Source organism: Jaculus jaculus, chromosome 7 (assembly GCF_020740685.1).
Source record: "Jaculus jaculus isolate mJacJac1 chromosome 7, mJacJac1.mat.Y.cur, whole genome shotgun sequence".
NCBI lineage: Eukaryota > Metazoa > Chordata > Mammalia > Rodentia > Dipodidae > Jaculus > Jaculus jaculus.
The window spans coordinates 40,103,296-40,115,693 of record NC_059108.1 but is presented as its reverse complement, the minus strand read 5'-3'; the positions used below and the strand labels follow the sequence as shown (position 1 = coordinate 40,115,693).

Here is a 12,398-nt window from a genome sequence, read left to right as displayed (position 1 = left end):
TTCGAGGTAGGGTCTCACTCTAGCCCAGGCTGACCTGGAATTCACTATGGAGTCTCTCAGGGTGGCCTAGAACTCACGGCAATCCTCCTACCTCTGCCTCCCGAGTGCTGGGATTATATAATTTATTTGAAAGAGAGAGAAGGGGCACACCATGGCCTCTAGCCACTGCAAACAAACTCAGTGTATGTGCTACCTTGTGCATCTGGTTTATGTGAGTACCGGGGAATCGAACCTGAGTCCTTAGGTTTCACAGGCAAGTGCCTTAACCACTAAGCCATCACCCCAGCACCTTTTTATTTTCAGAGAGGGTCTTTAGTAGCCCAGGCTGGCTTTGAACTCACTGTGTAGTATACACTAGCCTTGATCTCCTGATCCTCTGCTTCTCCCTCCCAAGTACTAGGAGTACAGATGTCCATGCCTCACCTAGCTTCTTAGTACTTTTATTCAGTTTTTTCCCCTGTCCAGGGTGCTAACTCTCCCTGATTCAGGCTTCTTGAAGCAAAACCAAGCAGTCATGCATCCTTCAGACTATTAAAGACTCGGCTCTGGAAGGGCCTTTCCACCTGTCTTGTGTATTACCAACACACTGGCCGCAGTGGTCTTCAGAGTCCAAGGGAGTAAAGTTGCTCTATCTACTTCCAGCTAGACTACTTGAGATCCATTTGAATTTATTTTCTCAGTGCAGAGAGATAAACTTAGGCAGCTAAGAGGCTTGCTTTCAATTGGACCCTCAAGCAAAGAATAGTTTTATCATTAACATGGTTTTAATATGTGTATATAAATACATAAAACAGACTTCATGTAGCCCATAAAGGCTTAAATATTTACCATCTGACCCTTTTTTTTTTTCCTGAGGTAGGGTCTTACTCTAGCCCAGGCTGGCCTGGACTTTACTATGTAGTCTCAGGGTGGCCTCGAACTTGTGGCAATCCTTCTACCTCTGCCTCCCAAATGCTGGGATTAAAGGCATGTGCCCCATACCCTGCCCCATCCAACCCTTTTTAGGACAAGCTTAAACTCTGGTTTAAGATAATAAACAAGTGCAAGTAAGAATAAACAAATAGACAAATTGTTCAAATCTTCATCAAAAGTGTTGTAATGGGAACTAAGCCTATAAAAAACAGTATTGCCAGGTGTGGTGGTGTACCCCTTTAATCCCAGCACTCAGGAGGCAGAGGTAGAAGGATCACTGTGAATTTGAGGCCAGCCTGGGCTAGAATGAGACTCTACCTCAAAAACAAAGCAGAATTTTGTATGTTTTTCGAGGTAGGCTCTCACTCTAGCCCAGGCTGACCTGGAATTCACTATGGAGTCTCAGCGTGGCCGGGAACTCATGGCGATCCTCCTACCTCTGCCTCCTGAGTGCTGGGAGTAAAGGCGTGCACCACCACACCCAGCCAAAACAGTAGTAGAGAACATGCAAGCACATGCTGACGCTCATCGAAGTCAGAAGTTGGCCTGTGGATTCCCAAGAGCCAGTTACCAACACTCAGAAGGGTTACTTCCAAGACTGGCTGGGGAGATGCTCAGTGGGCAAAGTACTTGTTGCACAAGTGTGAGAACCTGGGCTTGGGTGCACAGAACCCACGAAAAGCCAGACACAGCACACCTGATCTCGGCTCTCCTACCTCAAGGTGGGAGGTGGCAAGGAGAGGCCCTGGAAGCTCACAGGCCAGCCAGGCTGGTGTGACAGCAGCAGACAGCCCTGTATTAAGATGGAAGGTGAGAACCAACACCCAAGGTTGTCCTCTGACCTCCGCACACACACTGGCACATGTGTACCTGTACTCACAAAGATGGGGAGCGGGAGACTCACGACTCTCGTTCCCTTGGAGATATTGGCTGTGTTGGGACTTTTCCTTGCCCTCCAGATTCCTGAGAATCAAAGTCATAGTGAAAGGAAACTTCTGCAATCCAAGGCAGCGATGTTGAAGCCCAGGAGTCAAGTCTTCACCACCAGCTGTGGTCAAAAAGACTTGGGAAAATTGAATTTTATTTAAAAGACTTAAAACTTGCAGGGAAAAAAAAAAAACAGACATCTAGATGCTCCTAAGTGTCCATCACTAAAGTAGATTTAAAATGGTCCTAGTATGGCTCAGGGAATTTTGTGGAAGAGAGGGAAGAAAGGTTGTTACAGCCACAAGCTGGGACAATTTGCACAGAGACATTACTTCTTCCCTATAACTGCTGCCCCCACAATGTATGACCCACAATCCCCATGGGGTTGACCTGCATCCCCAATGAGGAAGGGCTCTTCATAAAAGGGGCAGGGAGGAGGGAAAGAATGGTACCACCATGTGATGTTTGCACACAAAATATGTCTATACTAATAAAAAGAAAAAACAGAAATAATACTTCCTATATGCAATAGTGTAACATGAAATTTCTCTGTCCCACAAGAGAGAACGAATGAGCACACCAGAGGCTCCAACCACTGAAAACAAACTCCAGGTTCATGCACTTCCTTGTGCATCTGGCTTACTTTGGTAATAGGGAATGAAACCTGATTCCTCAGGCTTTGCCAGCAAGTGCCGTAACCACTATGCCATCTCTCCAAGCCCTCAGGTTTTGTTTTGTTTTGTTTTTGAGGTAGAGTCTTGCTCTAACCTAGGCTGCCCTGGAATTCACTGTAGTCTCTGGGTGGCCTCGAATTCACAGTGATCGTCCTACTGCTGCCTCCTGAGCACGGGGATTAAAGATGTGCGCTGCCATGCCTGACATCCTCGGGTATTACTTGCTAAAGGTTAAACTTTTGCTTAAAGGATGGCCCAGTGGTTAAGGCGCTTGCCTACAAAGCCTAACGACCTAGGTTCAGTTCCCCAGTACCCATGTAAAAGCCAGATGCTCAAAGTAGTGCTTACAGAGGCTGGAGGCCCTTATCATAAGTGCCCATTCTCTTTGCCTCTCTATATCTGCTTTTATTTTTACTTATTTAAGAGTGACAGAGAGAGAAAGAGGATGAGCATGCCAGGGCCTCCAGCCACTGAAAACGAACTCCAGACACGTGCACCCCCTTGTGCACCTGGCTAACATGGGTCCTGGGGAATCAAGCCTTGAACCGGGGTCCTTAGGCTTCACAGGCAAGTGCTTAACTGCTAAGCCATCTCTCCAGCCCCCAATTTATTTTTAAGCCTGGTGTGGTAGCACACACTTTTAATCCCAGCACTTGGGAGGCAGAGGTAAGAGGCTCACCATGAGTTCGAGGCCACCCTGAGACTACATAGTGAATTTCAGGTTATCCTGAACTACAGTGAGACCAGGACCTCTTAAAAAAAAAAAAAAAAAAAAAACTTCAGGGCATGGTGGCACATGCTTTTAATCTCAGCATTCAGGAGGCAGAGGTAGGAGGATTGCCAGGAGTTCAAGGCCACCACCATGAGACTGACTACAGAGTGAATTGCAGGTCAGCCCGAGCTTGAGTGAGACCCTACCTCCAAACAAAACAAAACAAAACCTTCAGTCTCCAGCTGCCTGCTGGAGGGGACCACATCAGTGTAGGCAGATCTGAATTCCAGCCCAAAGGTACAGAGAGGAGTTTGAGCTCTGGTGTCTGGTGGGGTTCCCGCCTTTTGGTGTTTACTGGACTGTGGTGGTTTCTCTCTGATTGGATCTGTGAAAGGGAGCCAGCTTCTGCCATTGATGGAACGTCCCCTGGACCTGTAAACTCAAATAAATCCCTTCCTCCCACACAACAGCTTTAGAAGTCTCGGATGGTTAACCTCCCTGAGATTTGCTCTCCTCACTGGACCAATAAGGATCAGGACACTGGCTGTTGCCTTGTGCCTTGAGAAAGCAAGGATGACGTGTGGGGAAAGGAGTGAGTGGAGCTTCAGGGGAGGCCTTTGCATTCCCTCACCTTCGTGATCCTGTGCCTCTGAGTGCATGCTGGTGTCACAGACGTGTGCCACCACGGCCGGCTCAGGCTCCTGCTAATCAGTTCATCAGCTTAGCTGCTTGACAGCTGGACCCAATCCCAGCTTCTGATTTTCAAAATTACACTTGTGGGCTGGAGGGATGGCTTAGCAGTTATGGCATTTGCCTGCAAAACCAAAGCACCTACGTTCGATTCCCCAGGACCCACGTTAGCCAGGTGCACAAGAGGGTGCATGCATCTGGAGTTCACCCGCAGTGGCTGGAGGGCCTGGTGTGCCCATTCTCTCTCCTCCTCCTCTTTCTCTGTCAAATATCTAAAAATAAACATTACTTGCCAGTGTGGTGACACATGCCTTTAGACCCATCCCTCAAGAGACAAAGGTAGGAGGATCGCTGAGTTCTAGGCCAGCCTGTGACTACAAAGTGATTTAGAGGTCAACCTCGGCTGGAGTGAAACCCTACCACAAAAACAACAACAAAAAAAGACTAAGCAAAAGACATGAGATGACAGAAGATATTAGTTTGGTCCTAGCATGCGACGGAAGACTCATAGTTGTCTACAGTACAAGGGACTTAGGACATGTTTCTGAAACCAACAAAAAAACAAGAGCAGTTCATAAAGATTTACAGAACTCTTGCAACTCACTCGTTACAGAATCTGAATGGCAGCTGGCTTTTAATGTGGTCCTGGCAAGGCCACCTCAGTAAATGACCAACATAATGCAGTGATTAAAGGAAGCCTGTGGGCAAAGCAGTGGTTCTCACCTGCAATGATCTTGCCGCTCTTTCTGTGGACAGCTGGCAGTGTTGGACAGGGTGCTGTGGGCACCAAATGGGAAGAATTTCAGTGTAATGCTGAACACCCTACAATGTCCAGACGACCCCCACAACAAAGAAACATCCGGCATGTCAGCTGAGGTACAGTTGAGAAACCCTGTTCTAATAGGTGGCAAGTGGGAAAATTTTAGATATATACTTCGGCCAGGTGTGGTGGTATGTGCCTGTAAAAGCACTCAGGAGGTAGGAGGAGCAGGAGACGAGGTTAGCCTCAGCTAACAGTGAGTTTGAGGCCAGCCTGGACTACATGAGACCCTGTCTTAAATATTTTTATTTTTATTTATTTGAGAGGGAGAGAGAGAGAATGGGTGCTCAGGGCCTCCCGCTACTGCAAACGAACTCCAGATGCATGTACCCCCTTGTGCATCTGGCTTATGTGCGTCCTGGGGAGTTGAACCTTTGTCCTTTGGCTTTGCAGGCAAACGCCTTAACGGCTAAGCCATCTCTCCAGCCCCGAGACCCTGTCTTAAAAAAAATAAGAGCTGTGGGCTGGAGAGATGGCATAGTGGTTAAGCACTTGCCTGTGAAGCCTATGGACCCTGGTTCAAGGCTCGGTTCTCCAGGTCCCACGTTAGCCAGATGCACAAGGGGGCGCACGCGTCTGGAGTTCGTTTGCAGTGGCTGGAAGCCCTGGCGTGCCCATTCTCTCTCTCACTCTCTATCTGCCTCTTTCTCTCTCTCTCACTTTCAAATAATCAAATAAATAAATAAAAATCCTTAAAAAAAAGAAAATAAGAGCTGTGTTGGTGCATGCCTTTAATCCCAGCACTTCGGAGGCAGAGGTAGAAGGATTACTGTGAGTTTGAGGCCACCCTGAGACTACATAGTGAATTCCAGGTGAGCCTGAGCTAGAGGGAGACCCTACCTTGAAAAACAAAAACAAACAAAATAAGGGCTGAGAAGATGGCTCAGCAGTTAAAAGTGCTTTCTGCACAAGCATGAGATCCTGAGTTCGAGTCCCCAGCACCCACATAAACATCTGGGCCTGCACACACATATCTGTTGACCCCTGACATGTGGAAGACAGAACAGAGAATGGCTGAGGCTTGCTGACCAAAGGAAAAAAAAAAAAAAAATAGGTGAAAACAGCCACTCTGAGCTGATTGACCTTGTCTCAAGAAAACAGGAGGATGAGTGAAAAGAGAACACCCAGTGTTCTCTGACCTCCACACATGTGCACACACATGTATACTGTTCACACATGCCCAAAAATGTAAAATATGTATATGTGTATTTTGCATTTCCCTGCCAATAGCTTTACATAAATGAGTAGGCAGCTGTTTATCTTTTCAAGCATATTCTGGGGGATATATCTTAAGTGATGGTTTATGTGGGTATTAATGGTCAGTGAGACAAAAACCTAAAATGTTTTTAAGAAACTAAAATCAGGTTTCTGTAGAAGTGGTGTATGTTCCTCATCTTTTTTTAAATATCTTTTTTTGGGGGGTGGGTGGTTTGGGGTAGAGTCTTGCTCTAGCCCAGGCTGACCTGGAATTCACTATGTAGTCTCAGGGTGGCCTTGAACTCACAGTGATCCTCCTACCTCTGCCTCCCGAGTGCTGGGACTAAAGGCATGCACCACCATGCTGGCTCTTTTTTTTTTTTTTTTTAAATGTTAGAAGTAGAGCTCTTTTTTTTAGTACTTTTATTTATTTGAGAGCGACAGACAGAGAGAAAGACAGATAGAGGGAGAGAGAGAGAGTGGGCGCGCCAGGGCTTCCAGCCTCTGCAAACGAACTCCAGACGCGTGCGCCCACTTGTGCATCTGGCTAACGTGGGACCTGGGGAACCGAGCCTCGAACCGGGGTCCTTAGGCTTCACAGGCAAGCGCTTAACCGCTAAGCCATCTCTCCAGCCCTCCTTTTTTTTTAAATATATTTATTCATTCATTCATTCACTCAAACTCAGGATCTCATGCTTGTGCAGAAAGCACTTTTAACTGCTGAGCCATCTTCTCAGCCCTTATTTTGTTTGTTTTTGTTTTTCAAGCAAAGAAAGAGAATGAGAATGTCATGCCAGGACCTCCAGCTATTGCAAAGGAACTACAGATGCACATGTCACTTTGTGCATCTGGCTTATGTAGGTACTAGGAAATTGAACCCAAGTCACTGGGCTTTGCAATTTAACCACTGAGTGATCTCTCCAGCCCTTCCTCAAATCTCTCCCTCCTGCCCCCGCCACACCCGAGGTAGGGTTTTGCTCTAGCCCAGCCTGACCTGACCTGACCTGGAATAATTCACTATGTAGTTTCAAGGTAGCTTAAAGGAGGCCAGGTATGGTGGAGCACACCTTTAATCACAGCATTTGGGAGATAGAAGTAGGAGGATCACCATGAGTTACAGGCTAACCTGAGACTACTTAGTGAATTTCAGGTCAACCTGGGCCACAGCTAGAACCTACCTTGAAAAAACAAACACACACACAAAAAAATTAATTAATTAGTTAATTAATTAATTAAAAGAGCTTGGCATGGTGGCACACGCCTTTAATTCCAGCACTCGGAGGACAGAGGTAGGAGGATCACTGTGAATTCGAGACACTCTGAGACTACATAGTGAATTCCAGCTCAGCCTGGGCTACAGGGAAACCCTACCAAAAAAAAAAAAAAAAGGAACTGCAAATAAACCTTTCAAACAGAATGTTAAAGGATATGCAGTATGTATCAGGCAAGGAAAATAATTATTAAATCTGTCTTACCTTGACTCTGTAAAGTTTGGCTTTCAAAGAAATTCCAAATATTGCTAGTCCACAGTGTTGTGAAGAACTCCAGGGAAAGTGGCAGGAAGGGCGCGTTCCCAGGACACCTGCATCTCCTAGATCGTTTCCAGTGAGTCATGCACATAGCTCAAAACCAGCCAGAGGCATAGATTTACCTTGGAAATCAGCAAACACTGCAAATCAGGGTGCATTTTTTCCCTCTTGGAGACACAGCTGTTAAACATTTACCAACACCCATGAGAGTTTTTCATTAGGAAATACCTTGGCACCAGTGTCTGCTCTCCCAGTTCTTTTGAGGTCTTTTCCCTTCCTTGTATGAATTTCCACATTATCTTCCACCCTGATTTGGACAATCATTTCAGAGTTTAATAGCTTCCTTTTTGTTTGCAACCTGTGAACTGTATTTCACTGTTTTGTGGATATATATTTCAAAATTCATAAGTACTGGCTGGAGGGATGGCTTAGTGGTTAAGGCATTTTCCTGCAAAGCCAAAGGACTCAGGATCGATGCCTCAGGACCCATGTTAGCCAGCTGCACAAGGTGGCGCATGTATCTGGAGTTCGTTTGCAGTGGCTGGAGGCCCTGGTGTGCCCATTCTCTCTGTCTCCTCTGTCAAATAAATAAATAAAAGTAATTTTTTAAAAATTCATAAGTCCCCAGCACTCGGGGGGCAGAGGTAGGAGGATCGCCATGAGTTCGAGGCCACCCTGAGACTCCATAGTGAATTCCAGGTCAGCCTGAGCTAGAGTGAGACCCTACCTTGAAAAACAAACAAACAAACAAAAAAAAAATTCGTAAGTACATTATACATTTTATTTTCTATGTTCTTTCACTGGGTATAAAAAAAGTTGGTGGGGGGAGGGGTGGCTGGAGAGATGGCTCAGAGGTTAAGCACTTGCCTGTGAAGCCAAAAGACCCCAGTTCAAGGGTCAATTCCCCAGGACCCATGTAAGCCAGATGCACAAAGTGGCACATGCGTCTGGAGTTTGTTTGCAGTGGCTGGAGACCCTGGTGTGCCCATTCTCTCTGCCTCTTTCTCTCTCTGTCTACTGCTCTCAAATAAATAAATAGAAATAAAAAAATTAATTTTTTTCTCAGCAGGGTCTCACTCTAGCTCAGGCTGACCTGGAATTCACTATGTAGTGTCAGGCTGGCTTCAAACTCATGGCAATCCTCCTGCCTCTGCCTCCCAAGTACTAAAATTACAGTATGCGCCACCATACCCTGCCTTCACTGGATTTTTAAGCTCCCTCCATGACATTGTATTTTTATTTTTTGTTTCTTTTTAAAATCTTTTTAAATTTTATTTGCAAGGAAAGAGAGGTAGAGAAAAGATATAGAGAGAATGGGTGCACTAGGACCTCCAGGCACTATAAATGAACTCAAGATGCATGTGCCACTTTGTGCATCTTGCTATTCCTGAGTACTCGAGAATTGAACCACATTGTTAGGCTTTGCAGATTAAAGGCACATACCACCATGCTTGGCACTATTTGTATATTAATCCCTTGCTTCTCATTGCTGCTCCAAAGTGCAGCAGTCATACCTACTTTGGGACATTGTCCCAGCCTGTGCCCACCCTAAAGACAACTCAGTGCATGTTTCCTCGCCAGAATGGCTGTGCTGGCCGCCTTCCCAACAAAACCATGCCAACGTGCCCGTAGCCTCGTCACTTCATTCAGCCCCTGGCATTAGCCAGCTTTCTTGTTTTTGCTTGTGTAATAGAGGTGTAAAAAGTGTAGAATGAGCTGGGGAAATGGCTCAGTGGGTAAAGTGCTTGCCACACAAGCAGGAGGACTTGATTTCAGATCCTTAGTACCCAGGTGCAAACCGCAGGCATGACGGGGCATGCCTGTAATCCCAACACTGGGGACGTGGAGACAGGGAGCCCCTGGGGCTCAGTGGCGAGCTAGTCTAGTCAAATCAGCGATCTTTAGGTTCGGAGAGAGACTCTTTCTCTGAAAGAATAATGTGGAGGCTGAGCGTGGTGGCACACATCTTTAATCCCAGCACACAGGAGACTCACCATGAGTTTGAGGCCACCCTGAGACTACATAGTGAATTACAGGTCAGCCTGGGCTAGAGAGAGACCGTACCTCGAATAAAAAACAGTAACAAAGTTATAAGGTGGAGTGCAACCAAGTAAGGTAGCTGAGATTAAAGTAGACACCCACACAAGGGCCTGCGCACAAACAAACTCGCGTGCGCCGCCATGCCCCCCTGCAGCGTCTTCATTTCATCCTACACACCATAGGCAGAGGACCTAAGTCCTCCGAGAATTACTCCTTTGAAATATTCCTGCTATGTAGGCCAGGCTGGCCTCTAATTTATGATCATCCTGTCTCAGCTTCCCAAATGCTGGGATTACAGGTGTGCAACACCACATTGTCCAGGAGTTTTACCCTGAAGTGTGGCAAAACTTTCCCCAAGTCAGACAAATGAAGAGTCGAGGACTGTAGTCAGGGCAGACAACGTGTGTCTAACGTGACACTTGCGCTGTAGAGGTCAGGAAGGGTTGTGCTCATTTCTGGAGTTGAACGGAGAGAAGTCACTATTAGACGATACCTCTTGAAATAGTTCTCTGGGATTAGAGGAGAAATCCCTGAACTCTTTTTTTTTTTTAAATTAAGATTTATTATTTATTATTTATTTAAGACAGAGGGACAAAGCCAGGCGTGGTGGTGCACACCTTTAATCCCAGCACTTGGGAGGCAGAGGTAGGAGGACTGTCATGAGTTCAAGGCCACCCTGAGACTCCATAGTGAATTCCAGGTCAGTCTGGGCTAGAATGAGACCCTACCTTGAAAAACGAAAAACAAAAACCCAAAAAAGACAGAGAGACAGAAAGAGAGAGGTCCACCAGGGCCTCCAGCCACTGCAAACAAACTCCAGACACATGTGCCACCATGTGCATCTGGCTTACATGGGACCTGGAGAATCGAACCTGGGTCCTTAGGTAGTCAAGTACCTTAACTGATAAGCCATCTCTCCAGCCCTGAACTCTTAATTTTGAAACAAAACTCAAAGGTGAGGCTAAAATGATAGAGGCCAACTACTTACCTGCAGAGCAGGCCTCCATTGCCACACTGAAGTCTGTCTCTTCTTACACAGCTCTGCCTGTGTTGAAACTTCAACCTGTCAAAAGTGAAGAGTCATGGGACTGCAGAGATGGTTTAGTGGTAAAGGCCCTTACTGGTAAAGCCTAAGGACCCAGGTTCAATTTCCCAGTGCCCATGTAAGCCAGATGCACAAAGTGGCATGTGCATCTGGGACTCATTTGTGGTGGCTGGAGCATCTATTTTTTTTTTCTCTCTCTCTCTCCCTCTCTTTCTCTCTGTCTCCTCTCTTGCAAATAAATGTAAAACAAACAAACAAACAAATAAACACACCCCCCCTGAAGATTAAAGGTTATATGTCAGAAAAGCTGGAAGCTAATGGGAGACCAGGGCAGGCATTTTGTGTAGTCCGCAGTCACGCAGGTGTCCCCCAGGCCAGAGCCCAGGTCATTCCACCTGCAAGGGCCTGGCTGCCTTCCCTGAGGGAGGAGCCGAGGTCTCCAGCCTGGTTATCTTTAAAATCAGCTTTATGCAGAACAGGTCAGGTTCTGTGCTGTTAACTACCAAGACTTCCTTTATTGTTTGTTTTGTTTTTCCAAGGTAGGGTCTCACTCTAGCCCAGGCTGAGCTGGAATTCACTATGGAGTCTCAGGCTGGCCTCAAACTCACAGCAATCCCCTACCGTGCACCACCACCATTCTTGAATGTAAAATGACACCCATAGGCTCTTCACGTGCTTGACTTCTTAATCCCCAGCAGGAGGCACTGTTTGGGAACATTGTGGAATTTTCCTGAGGTACAGCTTTCCTGTGTGAAATTCATCACTGGGAGGGGTGGGGGGCTTGAGGTTTTATTATCCAGCCCTGTTCGGGGCTTGATCTGCTGCTCCTGCTATGTTGGACTCTCCTCTCTGGAATTGTAAATTGAAAAACTCTGTCCTGAGGCGGGCGTGGTGGCGCACGCCTTTAATCCCAGCATTCGGGAGGCAAGAGGTAGGAGGATCACGGTGAGTTCGAGGCCACCCTGAGACTCCATAGTGAATTCCAGGTCAGCCTGGGCTAGACTGAGACCCACCACGCCCAGCTCTGCCTCTTTCTTGCTGTCACTCTCAAATGAGTAAATAAAAATCAACAACAAAAAAATGTTTTTGTTGTTGTTTTTTGGGTTTTTTTTCGAGGTAGGGTCTCGCTCTGGTCCAGGCTGACCTGCAATTAACTTTGTCATCTCAGGGTGGCCTTGATCTCATGGCAATCCTCCTACCTCTGCCTCCTGAGTGCTGGGATTAAAGGCGTGCGCCACCACGCCTGGCTAACAACAAAAATATTTTTAAAGATGGTATACTTTAGAGCCAGGCATGGTGGTGCATGCCTTTAATCCCAGCACTGGGGAGGCAGAGGTAGGAGGATTGTTGTGAGTTCAAAGCCACTCTGAGATTACACAGTGAATTCCAGGTCAGCCTGAGCTAGATGAGACCTTACCTCAAAAAAAAAAGGTATACTTAAATTTATATATACATGTACATATATTTATTTATTTATTTATTTGCGAGAAAGGGCATGCTAGGGCCTCCAGCCACTGCAAATGAACTCCAGACGCACGTACCTCCTTGTGAAACTGGCTTATGTGGGTCCTGGGGAATTGAACCAGTATCCTTTGGCAGGCAAACGCCGTAACCACTAAGCCATCCCTCCAGCCCTCTTTTTAAAGTTTTTCTTTTATTTGAGAAGAGAGAGACAGAGAGAGAGGGCAACAGAGTGAAATGAATTTTTTGTTTTGTTTTGTTTTTGGAGGTAGGGTCTCACTCTAGCTCAGGCTGACGTGGAATTCACTATGTAGTCTCAGGGTGGCCTCAAACTCACGGTGATCCTCCTACCTCTGCCTCCCGAGTGCTGGAATTAAAGGTGTGTGCCACC

The 12,398-nt window shown here is 46.5% G+C and overlaps 1 long non-coding RNA gene across 1 annotated transcript; it reads right to left on the bottom strand.

Moving 5' to 3' along the window:
* Positions 1 to 3,864: 3,864 nt before the first annotated feature.
* Positions 3,865 to 7,573, bottom strand: LOC123462203. Its single transcript, XR_006638155.1, has 3 exons — positions 7,408 to 7,573; positions 4,639 to 4,692; positions 3,865 to 4,039 (listed from the first exon to the last, which is right to left on the bottom strand). It is a non-coding gene; the product is annotated as an uncharacterized LOC123462203 (long non-coding RNA).
* Between the last annotated feature and the right edge of the window lie 4,825 nt (positions 7,574 to 12,398).